The sequence below is a fragment of the Triticum aestivum genome, chromosome 3B (genome assembly GCF_018294505.1).
Source record: "Triticum aestivum cultivar Chinese Spring chromosome 3B, IWGSC CS RefSeq v2.1, whole genome shotgun sequence".
Classification (NCBI taxonomy): Eukaryota; Viridiplantae; Streptophyta; class Magnoliopsida; order Poales; family Poaceae; genus Triticum; species Triticum aestivum.
Genome location: NC_057801.1, coordinates 797967159 through 797972649, shown reverse-complemented (window position 1 = coordinate 797972649; position 5491 = coordinate 797967159). Strand labels below are relative to the sequence as shown.

The 5491-nt window shown below is 40.1% G+C and overlaps 1 pseudogene; it reads left to right on the top strand.

Moving 5' to 3' along the window:
• Nucleotides 1–991: 991 nt before the first annotated feature.
• On the top strand, nt 992–5247 carry LOC123066653 (carbon catabolite-derepressing protein kinase-like; annotated as a pseudogene).
• The last annotated feature ends 244 nt before the right edge of the window (nt 5248–5491 follow it).

Genomic DNA, 5491 nt, shown 5'->3' with positions numbered 1-5491 from the left:
CGAGAGCGCCGCCAGCTGCGCGGGGGGGGGGGGGGGGGGGGGGGGGGGGGGGGGAGGGGAGGGAGAGCAGGCGGCCAGGCCGGTAGTACGCGAGCGGTGGTCAAGATAAGCCGGAGGTTGAAGACGATCTGGCTGTTGATTTTGCATCCAACAGTCCAGAATGATCGATTGACCCAAAACCAGTTTTCAGTTGATTGATTGTTAGCCACGCCTTTACTAGCTCTATATATGGTCGAAAAGATCCTACGGAGCGATTGGGGGATTCTTATTCTGATGCTGATACCGTCGGTGTAATTGTTGTGTTCACAGTTATTTAGTACTAGTAGCAGATTCATGTGTTAGCTTATTCATTGTTGCATGCCTTTATTTCTTGTATGTCTCTTCCATGTTTACCACACATATATGTATAGTCATGGCATTAACCTGTGAACCTTTTTAAGGATTCTATGTGTCATTTGTGTCTTCGCACAAGGGCCGGGTACCCAAAGTACGAGTGAGCAGTATCAGTGGTTGTTATCCCAACCATCCTTGACATACCTGCTACATTACATATCAGGAAATGTTTATAGTCATTCGTGCTGTGGGTGCAAGCATTTTTATGGTAATATATTATGATCCTATTCCTACTCGATTAGTACAAGATAGTACTTGTTGGTTGCTGATCATCTCTCTGAACCACACTTCAGCGATCGAATATGTTGTGCCTCTCCCCATCTGAGAAGGGAACTTGACCCATTTCGTTGACCTTTAAGTGAACCACACTTGCCCTCGCCAGTCATGTCCCATAGTGGTCTTTTATGGCCAGCCCACTCATTTCACACTCAAGGCCAGTCTCTAAGTGACATGCTGTAAATATTTCATATTATTCACGATCTGTATATCCAGTGTAACTCGTGTTTCACCAGTTTCAATCAACTTGTGTGTTGTGTTTGAACTACAAAATTGTTTACTGAATCACGTATGTCATTTCTCTTGTTTTGGCATAGTGAAAATGGATGGGAACACCAGAGGAGGCTGACATTCTGAAGCATTGAAGAACTACAATCTGCGAAAAATATTAGGTCATGGCACATTCGGAAAAGTGATGATTGCAGAGCATAAGCTTACAGGGCACAAAGTTGCTATAAAGATTCTGAACCGTCGTCAAATGGAAATTATGGAAATGGAAGAGAAAGGTATGCCTCCTTCTCCTTGTACAATAGTCTAGGATAGATCCGACTTGCTTCCTCAGGATTTCGAGTTATCTGCTTTCTGAGTGCTGCTCAGACTTGTAGGCGTGTTCCTGAGTCCTGACTCCCACTTAAATCAATTAGTCGAGATAAAGTACACTAGCAGTTCACCTTGTTTTGCTGCTGTGAGTTAGTAAAATTTGCAGCTGGAATTTCTTCATAGGCTGAATGTCTAACGCTTTACTTCTATTGTTTTCTCATATCTCGTTTCCAACAAAGAGAGAAATCAAGATATTGAGGTTGTTCATTGACTTAATTCACCCTCATATCATCCGGGTTTATGAGGTCATTGAGACACCTAAGGATCTATTTGTTGTGATGGAATATTGCCAGAATGGTGAGTTATTGGATTACATTGTTGAGAAAGGGCGGTTACAGGAAGATGAGGCTCGTCGAATCTTTCAGCAGGTGCCTTTCCTGCTCTTGGCATGTTGGGAATAGCAATAGTTGTTCATTAATGAACTTTGCTGAGCTTCTTACTTTAATCGTGAAATGTATGGACATCCTGGCCAATTGTCCAGTGCCCACATTCTTCACGTGCTTACTGTGTAAATCATGATCAATTTGCTTGGTTTGCATTCGTTGACTAAGTTTTACTAAGGATTTTTTTTCTCGACTCCGGAAAAATCGGTTTCAGGAAAATCATAGAATATTCATATATTTTTTGGCACAAAATTTTCAAACAAATTTCGAATTCAGAAATTTCTATTGTATAAATATGTTATATTTAAAACATAGCGCACGCTAAGTTGTTGCTGGTCCAGTGGTCAGCTACTTTCTTTCCTTGCCGGTACCCAATGGCCCTGATTCGACTCTTCATCATCAGCACGGTAGCTGATACTCTTTATGCACTAAAAATATGAAGTTTATAAAAAAAACGGAGTTGACTTCTGGCGACCTCTAGCAGAGAAGCCAGGCTCTGTAACCACCTGGCCGTGGATAGTTTTATGGTAGCCCATGCATACCCTCTTTTGGCATGATCATGACGTTTGAATTCAAATGATTTTTTTTGTCAGACGGTAACCGGTCATGTTACCAGAAAAATCGACAAAAAAAGACATTTTAGGTTTTAGCTCAAGACTTGTACCACATATTGTTGTAAGCTTTCAAAGGTAATTGCTTTGTTTTTTGGATTGAACTAATCAACCAGTTAACGTCTTCTTGATGCGTCGAGTTTTTAGTATCACTCTGGTGTTTCATCTTTTGATGCCTTCGTTATCTTTGTGTCAGTAATTAAATCAATTCTTGTTTAAATGACACCCTATTCTTCATGCCCTGATTGTCTTAGTCTCTATGCTTAAATCAAATTGTGCTTTCAAACATACAGAGATGGTAAATCCTTCGGAAGGTGAATATGTAATTTGAAGGGTTCTTTCTGATACACTGCATGAATATTGACGTTTTGTCTCAATAGTTCTTTTGTTAACGTTTTCTTGAACAGATTATATCTGGTGTTGAATACTGTCACAGAAACATGGTTGTTCATCGTGATCTAAAGCCAGAAAACCTGTTACTTGATTCTAAATATAATGTGAAACTTGTTGACTTTGGGTTAAGTAATGTGATGCATGATGGCCATTTTTTGAAGACTAGCTGCGGGAGTCTAAACTATGCTGCACCAGAGGTATTCGCCTATTTGTATTATTTAACACCTTATTCTCATACTTCTTCGCACACATCGTCTGCGCTAATAGCTTTAACGAGAATTTTTGCGCAGCTCATCTCAGGTAACTTGTACGCTGGACCTGAGGTTGATGTCTGGAGCTGTGGAGTGATACTTTATGCTCTTCTTTGTGGCAAAGTTCCATTTGAGGATGACAATATTCCCAAGTTGTTCAAAAAGATAAAGGTGAGACAGAACGTATGTAGATCAATTTGGATCTGACAAATGTATACCTTTTGTAAATTAATTGGACTTTCGCATTCCTTTTTTGTCTGGAGATTTGACACCCCCTTGTTTGGTGTTCCAGGGAGGTTTCTATATCCTTCCAAGTTATTTATCTGATCTTGCAATGGATTTGATCCCAAGAATACTTGTTGTTGATCCCATGAAGAGAATCACAATTCGTGAAATTAGAGACCACCCATGGTTTCAGAATCGCCTTCCTCGCTACCTGGCAGTGCCTCCACCAAACACGCCACAGCAAGCCAAAATGGTACCCCATCTATTTCACATTTCAAGCGACTACCATATATACAGGATCTTGGATGGATGATAGGAAAACTAAGATCAACACTTTTTTCATGAAATGCTCTCTTTTATGGGTATAATATTAATGTAATATTTGAAAAACAAATATTATAGAAATCAATTTCCAAAGTTGTGCCCTGGGTTTCATAAAGGTAGCACATCAAGTCTCCTTGCAATGCTACTCTTTATTTATCAAAAATTTCGTTTACTATCAAGCATCCAAATGCCGTTTCTAGGCAATGATATGCTGATTTGTTATATGTTCATTTCTGAAGATTAATGAAGATACACTTCAAAACGTTGTCAATCTGGGATATGATAAAGATCATGTGGGTGGATCGTTGTGTAATAGGCTGCAAAATGAGGTATATCCAAACAAAAATTAGTGGTTCATTCCATTCAGTTTTCGTAACTGACTTTCGACTATATGTTTCCAGGCAACTGTTGCATATTACTTGCTCTTGGAAAATCGTTTCCGGGCAACTAGTGACTATTTGGGCGCTGACTGCCAACAACCAATGGTTAGTCCACATTTGCAGCATCCGTGACTTGTGTAATGCATTAAAGGTTTAAGCACTATTAACTTTATGAATGGATGGTTCTCTAGGATAGGAGCTTTAATCAGATTACGTTATCGGAATCAGCAAGGCCAAGTACCAAGAATTATCTTCCAGGAAGCAATGATTCTCAAGGCAGTGGCTTGCGGTCATATTACCCCGTTCAAAGGAAATGGGCTCTTGGCCTCCAGGTCTTGCACACTGTCCAATTTAGTTGGGTTTGTTTTGTGCATTCAGCTGTGGAGCTAATGCATTACTTATCCAACAGTCTCCAGCTCAACCTCGTGATATAATGATTGAGGTTCTAAAGGCACTTCAGGAATTAAATGTCCGCTGGAAGAAGAATGGACACCACAACATGAAATGCAGGTGGTGCCCTGGGTTTCCTCAGGTCAGTGATATGTTAGATGCCAACCACAGCTTTGTTGATGGCTCTACCATCATGGATACTGGCGATGCTAATGGGAGGCTACCTGTTGAGATCAAGTTTGAAATCCAGGTGAGCAATCTCACCTTCTATGTACTACTGAATGTCGAACAATCAACAAAGCTAGATAAAATAACAACAACAGAGAGAACTTTCTACTCAATGTCGCATTCAGTAGTATCACTAGATAAAATAACGTCTTTGCTGGAGCAAAGACTGGCCAACATATATATTCGATTCATAATTGTTACCAAGTGACCATTATTATGTCGTGCATGTGTTTGCTATTGCCAACAAATACTGTCTAGCTATTCATATTGATAAAACAAACTTCCCAAGTTTTAATGCTGTGCAGTACTAGTTGGTTATATAGTCTATTCTTCAGGTGCTACAATTCACTGGCATGGTACTGTATATGCTGTCTGTTTGGTTCTAAATTTCTTTTATTTTTTCTCCAGCTTTACAAGACCAAGGATGACAAGTACCTGCTGGATATGCAGAGAGTTACTGGACCTCAGCTCCTCTTCCTGGAATTTTGTGCTGCCTTCCTTGCCAGCCTTAGGGTTCTATAGTGCTTGTTCTGGGAGTGGTGAATATAAAAACTTATGACTGTCCCCTATGTGTGATTGTGTGTAAATATATAGGCGGTGTGTTTCATCTTCGTTTTACCCAGTCCTTGACAGCGAACCATGTTATTTGAGTGACTAGTCATGTGTCAAACACCAAAAGGTTAAGTGGTTGTTAACTTATATATGCTAAATAGGTTGTTGTGAACCTTTTCTGATTCTGCAGGCTGCACCACTGCTGGTGGTGATGCTGCACCACAAGCTTTTGTGACATTATTGCAAGATCTGGCTTCTATTTGCCTTGTTGTTGAACATGGTGATGCGTCGTGTATCTGCAATTTTCTCAACCGCTAAAAAAAACTAGCAAGACTGCCATACTGTAGGAGTGGAAAATCATTTGCTTTCATGAAGAAAGGGAACCATAGTTATCAAGCAATTAACGAAGAGCCAAATGCGCTGAGGCATTTTATATATGGACCTGTAGCGTAGGCTTGTTTTCTTTTCTTAGTACTGTACTTTTT